The sequence below is a fragment of the Anastrepha obliqua genome, chromosome 5 (assembly GCF_027943255.1).
Source record: "Anastrepha obliqua isolate idAnaObli1 chromosome 5, idAnaObli1_1.0, whole genome shotgun sequence".
NCBI lineage: Eukaryota > Metazoa > Arthropoda > Insecta > Diptera > Tephritidae > Anastrepha > Anastrepha obliqua.
Genome location: NC_072896.1, coordinates 127602464 through 127615341, shown reverse-complemented (window position 1 = coordinate 127615341; position 12878 = coordinate 127602464).

Genomic DNA, 12878 nt, shown 5'->3' with positions numbered 1-12878 from the left:
CCCGTTGCCAGTGCTCCGAATTACAACCAAACTTTACGAAACCCATTTTCAATACTTACTTAACAATGTGCGTAAGTTTGGTTTAATTCGGTGCAAAGACACGGCGGGTCCACGTTTTGGCATATATTTCGAGACCCTAGTCATCAATAGGTATGAAAATTACCCCGTATTTAAGCACTTATCAACAGCTTTCATTTGATACCCATATTGTACATACACAACCAAAGGTTACCCGGGTCCACGTTTTGACCTATATCTCGAGCCCTATTTCCAAAATAAAATATAATCCATGTTACTCGTGGATGATGTAGCTTTCGAATGGTGAATGAATTTTTAAAATCGGTCCAGTAGTTTTTGAGCCTATTCATTACAAATAAACAAAGTTTTCCTCTTTATAATATTAAGTATAGATGTACCGCAAAACAAACTCTTTCGGTATTAATGAAGATTTTACTTGTTCGCACCTAATGCGTATATGTTTTTTAGATACAATGTTTTGATCACCTGTTCTCTACGCATGCTCGCCTGTTGCCAGTATCACATTTTGCACTATTTACAATTTACTCCTCCAAAAAAGCCATTACGGAGCAGGCACAGTTTTCGACCCACTAACTCATTTCTCACTCACTTCATAATCCAATTCAGTCACCCAGCTACTGTGTGTCACGTAGGTGCTGCGCCTTTAACTCGTCCCCATTCATTTTATTGCTTCAAACTCTCACATCCCCGCCTTTTCAACCGTTACTTTTGAAGTGGCTTCGGTCGCGTATGGAGGTCTCGTGTAAAAATATGGGTGTTCGATTCAAACGTTTCTGGGCACACTGGATGCCATTGTTGGGGAATGAAATGTTTGAACTGTTGCAAACTTGAGTTTTTGCATTAATAGCCACCCAGCACAAACAGCAAGTCGCCGTCATGTTTTCACTCAAACGAAAACATTTCTGTTCCATTCATTTTTTATTCACTGCTCACCCACTTTATATTAGATATTGTGGTTGTAGGTGTTGTTGCTAATGCTGATGCTTCCAATCTTTTGCTGTTGATAGTGGAACATGCGCATGAGAAAGAGAGTACCACGGAATTGGACCCGTAATAATTAGAGAGTGAATGGATAAAGGTTACGTGGAAGGAAAAATACCTATACTCACATTCGCGTACGTGCGTTTAGTATGATATATACGGATGTATGTATGCACGATTGTATGTATAGAATGGTACTCGCGAAAAGTATGACACAGTGGAGCAATTATACTAATCTAACTAAATAAGTTATATTGAAATTATCCTAGCTCTATTTGACCAACAGTGTGAATTCCAAGGCAAATACAATTTATTGTGCAGATAAGAACTTGAAATCTATTCCCACAGATATACTCGTATATGTACATATGTACATACGTTTCCACGAGAGTTGGTTTACTTTACAGGACGACCCGGAATTATATCAGGCCAGGAACTGTCACTCCAAACATGTATGGGGAATATTTATGACAACACCAACAACCAGTCATATACTCTTGCATCTCTTATTTTCAATTTTGATGTTTTCTTGCTTTGTATTTTTCTAGTACATAGTTATATATTCTGATTTTAAAAAGATATTGTCTATGAGCTTTTAGCTATATAGGTATATGTATGGTATGTTTATGTATGTAGATTTTCTTTATCATATAAAATAAACAATGTAGTAATTGTTCACATGGTAAAATGCTGTTATTTGGTACTCGCAACTGGCATTCGTTCGTTGTTGTTGTTGCAGCAGTATCTTCGCCCTGTCAGTGTAGTGTAATCACCGGTCGTCTTCGTCTAGCTCATCTAACGGTAGGCCCACGAAACTAGCTGTTTCGAAGGGTTGGGTCCAGAGGGAGAGAGGTGTTAGATGAGTGGGTTTGATGGGGCATGTGAAAAGGTGGTTAGTGTCGTGCGGGGTGCCTTCACATGCCGGACATATGTTTAATATGTCGGGGTCGATTCTGGATAAGTAGGAGTTTAACCTGCTACAGTATCCAGAACGTAATAGTGCCAAGGTTACGCGGGACTCTCGGGGAAGCTGGAGCTCTTCGGCTGCAATAGGTGGTGGTTGGACTCCGATGACGGCATTCGGGGGTCGGGAGCTTAAGAAGGTGGTAAGGGTCTCCTGATGAATGTCGTTTATGGCCTGTCTGTACACTGTCTGATTCTGGAGTAGTCTGTCTGTTTTGTCCTGGATCTCGTCCACGTAGTTGAGGAAGTGTCTCCTGATGTGCCTAGGAGATGGCTGAGGCTCAAGGAGGTGTCTGCAAGGGTGAGACCTACGATGACACCCTAGCAGAAACTGCTTGCTGAGCATTTTGTTATGCTCCTTTACAGGAAGCATGTGAGCCTCGTCATGAAGGTGTTGAATTGGGGACATCAGGAGACATCCTGTCGCGGTCCTAATAGCAGTATTTTGGCAGGTCTGGAGCTTCGTCCACTGCGTATCACTGGTTCCGGGCGACCAGACAGACGCAGCATAGTTAAGAACCGGTCGGCCTATTGCTTTGAAAGTCGACAGCAACATTTCTTTGTCTTTGCCCCAAGTGCTGCCGGCGAGCGATTTGAGGACCTTGTTGCGATTCTATACTCTCGTTGCAATAGCGGTTGTGTGCGCACAGAAGGAGAACAAGCTGTCAATGGTAACTCCCAATATTCTTGGGTTATTTACCGTCGGTATTGGGGTATCATCGACGTGTACCTGAAGTTGCAGCTTGACCTCCTTTGTCCAGGTAGTAAAAAGAGTCGCCGTGGATTTAGTTAGCATTCGTTCGTAGTATGGCATCGTTAACATACATATGTACAAATGTATGAATGTCTGTTACGGCTATTAGAGTAAATTTATTTTTGAAATGGCGTTTTATTTGCTTCAATTGAGTTCGAAATTTAATTTAATCGAATCAATATTGGCTCTCATTTCGACTGCGAAAAAGGCATGCCGCCTTCAACATTGCCGAATACCTCAACAACCTTACCTGTTTTATTCTCACGGAAAGCGCACTCTCCTAAACGACTACATATGTATATATATATATATATATATTTGTGTTTACTCTGTTAACATCACAATTAGAAATAAGTGTTTCTTGTTTGGTTGCCTGGATCCCGCATCGGCAGCAGAGCAAGAAGCTGGTGAACAGGGTTAATGCCAGGCCTTCATGACACCGTCACGTTTCGTACACGGGAGTGTTTGCGTAGGTTCGAACTTGATTGTGTGCCCATACACACATATCTGTACCTACACACATACATACATGTACGTTGATGAAAGGCAAAAGAGGGAGAGTTCAATGTCAAACGAATTTCAAAGTCAGTGCGAGGAGTACTGAGTACTTTTATTTGATATCGTAAGCAAAGCATCGGGAATCGTCTGGTCAGAAGCGGAAGCGGGTGGTATGAAGTGCTGAAACCAAGTAAGGCAAAAAACTGGCATTTTATGGTTACTCTTCGCACAACTCTAGATACATATATAAATATAAACCTTGTGTGTAAAAGAATTTTTAGACATATTTTAGGAGGGTGGACGGGCAATTGAGCACAGAGTTATTATTTGGTGGTATAAATATGTATATGTGTACATACATTTAATTCAACTATTCTGCTTTAGCATTTTTGTTTTATATATGTATGTTATTGTTTATATTACTCTTTGTAATTTGTCATTGTTGTTGTAGTGTGAGGCCTTGTTGTTTTTGGATGAGACTATTTTTGCTTAGAACAGTACGGAGTTCATTTACTGAGTGCCACGTAAATTGAACAAATTCAGTGACAACGAGCGGCTCCGGGTATTAGCCCTACGTTATTCTGTTCTCCTATTCAGAAATTTCACTAAAAATTGTTTGCACTCTCTCGCCGATTGTAAAATGAAAGTTTGCACTCACTCACTCATTAAGGGCCAAACGCTGACAAACCCAAAGGCAATGTATTCGGAAGTTTGCCATCGCCTGCCGAGGGGCGACCGCTATTAGAGATTCGAACCTACGTACTCCGTACTCTTACATATGCATATGTTATGAGTATGAGTATTTCAAAGTAATAACTTTCGATCAAGTTTTTGGTGAATTTAATTTAAATTAAATAATAACATTTTGTTTTTAATCGATGAGTAAGCCTTATAATCTAGTTCAATCTCAACCCTATATTCAAATATTATGAGTGGTGTCATCTCTGTGAAGTTGGATACGTGGGAGTGGTAGAATCAACGATTCCACATTATAATTTTTCCTTTGCCAAAATCTTCCCTAGACATATCATAGCTTAGCTGACTGCTGAATAACTACATGACACGTTGTCAGCTCGAGCATCACGTCCATAGCATTTATAAGGCGGGTACACATCTCCCCCGCGATGGCTTAATTAGGTCTGTACATATTGGCGATAGGACGGCTCTTGATACCCACGCCACCACTCCGTTTATTAATCTTTCCACTCAGGCTTCTTGGGCTACAACCCCTGGATTTTCTTGTAAACTTTTGTACGCCAGGGCTTTGGATATATAGTACATATGTATAGTATTCGGCCGCCGTAGCCGAATGGGTTCGTGCGTGACTACCATTCGCAATTCACAGAGAGAACGTCGGTTCGAATCTCGGTGAAACACCAGAATTAAGAAAAACATTTTTCTAATAGCGGTCGCCCCTCGGTAGGCAATGGCAAACCTCCGAGTGTATTTCTGCCATGAAAAAGCTCCTCATAAAAATATCTGCCGTTCGGAGTCGGCTTGAAACTGTAGGTCCCTCCATTTGTGGAACAACATCAAGACGCACACCACAATTAGGAGGAGGAGCTCGGCCAAACACCCAAAAAGGGTGTACGCGCCAATTATATATATATATATAGAGTGATGAATAAAATAAAATAATTGGAAAGTAGAATGATTGATAGTTGTCAGAAGAGTCTCAGTGCTAAAACTTATATTTTTATTGCGTACTATTTACTTATTTAAAGCAAAGAAAATCCAAAACAAATGCGTACTCAATCGGATTTGGTTGGTACCTGTTGTCATTTACTCGTTACTATAAAGTGGAATGAATAAATTAACACAATCTTCGCTATAATAAAAATATATAATATATATATATATATCAAAATGAATTACGAATGCGCCGTGAAAACAGGTTAATAGCCTAAACAGACGGTGGCGTTAATAGAGATAACGATGATTAGTTGTTCACTAATTCAATTAATCAGATTAACTGACTCGATAATCCGGATTAACGCCGCCGTCTATAATTCGCGAGTTACTAAGAGAGCTAATTAGTTACCGTTTGAATATAGCATTAGTAATTACAGAGCCTGAAACGCCGCAACTACATATGTACATACATGTGTAGTTAGGTATTAAACTCATGTTTGTAGACTGATGGGATTCTGTTCGCCTGTGTCTCTAGACATGACTTCCCCAGTTCAGCAAGTGATTTAATTTCAAAAAGTGTTTTTTTTCACTTTCAGTGCAGCAAATTCATTGTGGAGCTTCCGCTGAGTGTAAATATATTAAATACATACAGATACATAATATTTATGCTGTGCTTTACTATTATTTCGTTTGGGTCGTAACTATTTCTCGACTTTTGTTCTATTGTTGTATCAAATGAATTGGGCGCTAGCTCCACTCTTGCTTTTAATTCGCAGGGACTTGCAATTTACTCGAATACTTGCAAGAGATTTAAAATGAACAAATTGCTCAGCTAATCTGAAGTGTGTGTGCAATACACATGTACCATATGTATGTATGTAAAGAGAAGTATGTATAACAAACTTGTGTGACGAGTACTTTGGAAACCCAAAGCCATAAAAGCCGCAGCGATGCTCATTTTTTATACATATAACACTTATATACATACATACATACATATGTATACAGTACAATAGCATTTATAGCAATAAAAGAGAATTGCACTGCTGTAGCACTTCTGTTAGCCGAGTGTAATTAAGCAAATGAAATATAATAATAATAAATTATAATTTTAAGAAGTCAGTCATCTCCTCCAACCTGTCTCGTCCTTCTAAATGATCATTATTATCAACTGCATTTTTTAACGTCAAATCTACTTCATATATGTATGTATATACTTTAAATATTGTATGCACATGCGGTCATGCAGTAACAACTGTTACATAGAGTAGATATGGGCAGGTAGAGAGGCAGACCCGTATTTGGCCACACGCTCGGCAACTTACTCGTACCACATAAGTGATGTCGCTTCTTGTTAAGAATGTTGTGAATTACAGCCGTTGTTGACATGCACCCGTTGTTTAATGTCTCCCTAACTGCTAAAACGTTTAATTTAGGTGCATATGCAGCTCAAAATTATTATAAAGAAACTAAAAGTAGTGAACGAGTTTCCTATTATATTTTAAGTGGGTAACGGGTAACAAATTTTAAAATCTTTTTTAAATTAATTAAAAGCATAGTTTCTTTTTGTTGGAATTACAGACGACCATCAAAAAACTTATTTAAAGAAATTATATTATTTTATAGTTTTGTATGTGGTTCGTCGCTATTTTATGTACGAGTTTGTGTGCATGAATATGTCCAGCACACGGGCTGCAAAATCTAATAATGCGATTTCATCAAACTTAAAAAATCGCATGCCATTTCTATCGAAAATCGGCTACACTGCATCGCGGTGGTATCATGAAATTTCTAGAGTTTGCGTCATTCGATGTTATTTTACCAGGTAAACAGAAGTGTCGTCCAAACACGTGCAATTAAAAGAGTAAAATCAGCAGACAGAAGAGAGTAGAGTTATGTTGGAATGTATGTAAATATAATATTTGCACACTGAGCGAGGCCAATAGTACACAAAATATACAAAAGTGAACGAGAATGCTTGTAGAGAGGTAATGCTCCCATCAACAAATACTTACGTGTACACATTTATATAAATACTTACACATACGTATGCAATATGCACATATTTATACGTTCATGTTAAGAGGAAATAAAAGTAAAGGAATAAATATACCATACATATGTACATATATAGACAGAGCTAGTAGATTTACCAACACAATGTTTGTATTATATTTTAAAATTCCCCGTTATTTTATATTTATTTTTTTAATTTGGGGCTATTAATTTATTAATTATTAACACTGTGTAAATAAGTTTGGTGTTGACGTATTCCAAAAGCAACTAGTTTTTTCAAAAAAGTTCTTAGCAAGAACAATAATCAGCTGCCAAACCAAAAGACCACCAAAAGAGTTCCGTACAATCCGCAAAAATAGGACTTACTGTTAGGTAGTGAAGAGGAAGCAAATAAGAACCGTGGAAGGGAGTGACGAATGAGCGCAAAAAAGATGTACTTCATTCCTCAAAGCTTTACTGTTATGTCTGTCATGTAAGCGAAATGGCTCGAAACGTTACTGCAATTTACAGAAAACTTGATAGCATCAAAAATGATTGAATTGCTTAAAACAATGTACCTATAATGGCAGTTGCTAATACGCTTTATACCTTTTAGACCCACAGCTAAAGTACTTATGAAAACTTAAGAGTTTTTGATCAATCATGTTTTTTACAGGTCTAAAATATAAGTAAACTCTTAATTTATTTTAATTTTATAAAAAATCACACAAAACCCCACCGTTTAATTAATATGTAATATTATTTCTACAGTACTTCCCCCCTAAAGCAACACTTGGTTCAAATTTAAATTTATAAAAATGTCTCAGGAGTACATCAATGATCGAAATAACGTTCATTGCACACAAAGAGAAGGAAACGCACAATATACGGGGAATGCTGATGGAGTGACAGTCAACAGAAAATATTTCTGCTCTTAGGAAAAATTAGACAATAATAAAATATACAGATTTTACTATACACAATGCTACCAAATTATATGGAAGCTGTACGCGAAGATATCAAACCTGAAACATATAAAGTGTTTCTCGATAAAAAATACAAGTTCTTAATTAATAATTGTTTACCATTTTTATTTATTTTAATTTTAGGTTATATGGGACCTCTGAAGCGTTTTATGGAAATAGTTTGAAGGGCATAGCAGCAAGGGTTCTACCAAAATTTCTGCAGCGTACGTAAAGGAGTCATGAAAAACGATGGAGAGTGCCGAGTACTTGAACCGTATTTCTTCTCATTATGACTTACATGACCAATATTCATCATGTGAAAAAACATGGCGTGCGCCGTAGTTGAATGGGTTGATGCGTGAGTACCATTCGGCAGTGCCCAAGTTCGAAACCTCGGGTATGAAACATCAAATGATAGAAACGGTTTTTTTTTCATAGCGGTCGCCTCTCGGCAGTGGCAACCTCCGTATAAAAAATGTGTACCGTTTGGTGGCAGCATAAAACTGTAGGTTCCTCCATTTATGAAAAACTTCAAGAGGCACACCATAAATTGGAGGAGGAGCTCGGTCAAACACCCAACGAAGGATGTAATCGCCAATTATATATATGTACATATAAACAAACATAGAAACAAGAAATGATGATCTTCATGTTCATATGTGCAACAAACAATAGAAATACATAAGTATGTACAGGAGTATTTATAATTATTATTCAATCATAAAACCAGAAAAATGCTACATTCTTTACATTAAAAACAGTTAATAAAATAATAGTTAATTATTTGTAGCATCTGTGTTTTAGTGGAATGGATTAAGTCTTATTACTCGGAAAACTGCATTAGAATGCGATGCACGATGCGCGATGCGGAGGAGCAGCTACTGCACATACGAAACTAAACAGCTTAAATGAAAACATCACCAGTAGCCGCGTCATCCTCTCCACATGGAAGAAAGTATAAAAATAGATTGAGAGCCAAAAAAAAGAGCTCTCCAGATGTGTCTATGACCAATGGGATGAGTATAGTTCACTAAGCATATGCTCTCAGCCGAAACGTTATCATCGGTGCTGCCGTCGGCGTAGCAGCTCGTGGATAGGAAGTTCATGGCGATAGACCTGCCGGTGAAACTACATACATACCAGCACATACATATACGCGTACATTTATAGTTGGCCACCCGGGGTCCAAGGGGTACAAACGCTGTAACGGAAAACTTTTTCACGTTAGGCCAAAATGCTAGAAACAAAACCAGTAACCTTTGCTTTTGCCTTCCACATCTTCTTTGCCATGGCCGTTCGCTCTTCTAACAACGTTTGCAGACGACATCCTTCTATTGCAACGATACCTATGCATATACATATGTACACATATGTATCTACGTGGTAAAGAGTGGATTTAATAGGTAATGTCTGGCACAGAGTTTCCCCTAAATTTTAGAATGACAATAGGAAATGAAAATCCCTACGAAGGCAATCTATGCTGGCATCAAAGAAGAAGAAGAAACATCTACCATTAGCTCATAGGTGGTAATAAGTGTTTGAGAATATGTGTAGCAAACATCAATGCTCCCAATTGCTTTACGGATGAAAATATACCAATAACAAAAACCGGTGAAAAGAGTTTTCGAAAAAACCTTGCACGATTTTTCTTCGTCAACATTTTGTAGCAGAGCCGCAGAAGATGGCAGTAAGTGTCATTTTTGTAATGTTAAACTTACTTAAACGTCACTGTGTCACCCAATCGAGAAGTCGTTGCTACAGTGCAGCACTCTCATTCATACGAGCACAGCGAACACCAGACGTGCGAAACATCAGCCACAGCCAAGTCAGAATCAGCTACAACCAATGGCAGAGTAAACAAATCTATGGAATGCTTGTATGCACTTCCAAGTGCATGGATCAATTCTGTTGTTGTATCAATCCGTTGTTGTATTAGTTGCTGTAAATGCTGTAAATGTATTGTGTTAATACAGTGTTTGTCTCATATAGTGGCTAGCTCGGACTGATGGTTGGTGAGTGCAGCTATGACGTTTCGAAGAGCAAGTCATATGCCGTTTGCAGGCCGTGGAATCGTTAGTCGATATTGTAAAACATACTTACACATATGTATATGTACATACATATGCATATACTTATGCATGTATGTATATGTGTATAAAAATGCACCGACAAATTTATCGCTGGAAGCGACGACCAAATTGAGGGAATTGCGCTAAGAATTTATTCACCAACCGCCGTATTCTCCAGATTTGGCTCCAAACTACTACTATTTTGAAGACCTCGAATTTTTTTGAAAGTGTCAAAATATTGGAGAACCACTGGGTTAAGGGGGGGAGCTGGTCTAGAATTTTGAAAAAAATCGAAAAATTTTTTTTTGTCTTAAAAGGTGCTTTAGGGTCTTAGAAATAATATACCAAATGAGGGATGCCAGCAAAAATGTCTAAATGCCCAAATTTTTCATTCGACGGCAGTGCCTCGCAGGTATGATTTTACAATACTTACAACTTTAAACGCGTTTTTCTCGAAATCACTTTTTTTAAACTGGCCGAAGACATAACTCGAACAAATCTTTACCGATTCTTACGAAATTTTGACAATACATTCGAAATACCTTTCTCCGGAGACGTACGTAGGATTTTTTATTTATATTACATAGTTTTTTTTTTAATCAACAATTTTATGTCGTTCTTTATAGTGAAAATTGTAACTTTTTGTTCAAACGTGGACCATTTCGCGAAAAAAACAAAATATCGAAAAAATCCTACGTACGTCTCTTTCTGTTGTTATATAGAAACTAAAAAAATTTTATTTTTTGATCCAGGACAAAAATTAAGGAGTTTACGTCTTCGGCAATGGACCCACTAGAAAAAAAGGCGCCTAGGAGAACTGCTGGACAGCGGCCATTTTGAAATTAATTCAGACGAAAAATTTTGTATTTGTACCATGAAAGCTATATTATTAAACCTATTTCACAGATTTTCGATTGATTCCTTTGTTGAAACAAAATAAATTCATAAAATATGCCCATTTTTTGCGCTCTAGACCAGCTTCCCCCCTTAAGTGCATTGCTCGGGGAGGAGACTGTGCACTGAAGAAGAATAAAAATGATTTTGGGAGAGAAAATTATATTTTTCTCCGCAGCCACAGTTCATTCCACGTAGTAAGTACATAAATAGGAAAGCATTTCTAGTTACATATGCATATAGCTAGAAAAACATTCATGCAGGTGCGTTGCGCTTATAGTTGTGATACGGTTTCTTATTCGCAAAGTACATGTGTACGTGTGACAACTGTGCAGCAAAAAACGAGGCCATCTTAAAAAAGAAACTGATCCAAGAATGATGGATTATAATATGGCGGCAGAGTATTTCCGGCTATGATTAACGTTTGAATAAACGAGCAAGAGAACGGCGTTCTTGTGTTGCTCAAAATATACTTTCGGCGCAAGAACAGGCGTTCTCAAAACACCACATTTCACAAAAAATAAATATTTTTTTTTTACAAAAAGTTCAGTCATATGCTTTTAGATTATATGTTTGCGAATATGTGGAATAATTATTTATACATCACCTTTAGATATGTACGTATAGATATGTTTACGGCCTGCCCTACAAATAATAGAAATGCCCGAGTGTCAGTTTTAAAAAGCCGGTGGTCTATGTTGAAAATATTTGCAGTAGATAGAGTGTGAACTTATACCGTTATTCCGTACCAATATGGGCTAGTTTCGCACTAGATTTGAGAATTCCCATTTACTGCTGGGCACATTAATAAAAATGTACATGCACATACGTATACAGGCACATATTTTTATGTACATATTTACACAGACAGATACTTTTGCATATTTTGTCACAATGAAAGGAAACAGTAAAAACGAGTCAAAACACTTATAAATACTTATGCCCACTCTCTTTATAATGATAACTTGTGTTTAGGTACGAATGTAAGCGCAGATGCATACGAATAACAACATATTGTTGTGAAAAGTTGCAACCTGCAAAAGCTGCGCTCCTTGTGCCAATGTAACACGAACTTGCAGTGCGAGTGCACCAAACCAACCAGCGGGATAGAAGTGATATAAGCGATACATTGTAGACTGCTGATGTGGAGTTGAAAAGGGAAAATGTAAATCGTTTTACTGTAGAAAGGAGCTGAACTCTGAGGCCATCCAGCAGTTCACGTGGATATAAATATAAATATTTGTAAATACTGTAAATAAATTGGTCAGTATGATTTCCGCATTGCTTATTTAAAAATTTCATAAAGTAACACTCTGTGCTGAGTTATAACAGGCTCCCAGTTAACTGGGTAATGAAATTTACACAAAGTATTTTCGATCGCTTTTATCGATATTGACCGTAACCCCTCTACCCACAACATCCCACGACTTTACAATTTTACTGCGAACATGCACGATATTTTTATACCCTCGCACTTGACCCCAAGGGATTTACGTTTTTGTATGTACCGGTCGTTTAGTATCGAAAATGGACGCAATCGGTCAAAAACCATACCCACCCTCCATAAAACGTAAATTTTCAAAAAAAAATAAAAAATAAAACAACAACATAAACATTAGTCAGTATGATTTCCGCATTGCTTATTTAAAAATTTCATAAAGTAACACTCTGTGCTGAGTTATAACGGTAAAAAACCATACCCACCCTCCATAAAACGTAAATTTTCAAAAAAATAAAATAAAACAAATGATGTAAATTATAATAATAAAATACAAGTAATAAAATATATTATAAATATATATACAGGGTGGGCCATATAGGGTTTGCTTTTTGAACCACCTATTTTTTTGAGAATGGTAACACAAATCACATGTCAAATGTGTTATAATTTACTTAAAGGTTTGACATTTAAAAATTTGGGACGCTATACGCTTGAATAAAATTGGGAAATATTGAAAACCTATTTCCAAAGTGGTGAGTCTTCTTCTTCCTCCGCGGTTACAGTAAATGGCGAGCGTTACCGTGACATACTCAACGAGTTTTTATTTCCAAAAATTGAAGAGGGTGACATGGACGACATTTGGTTTC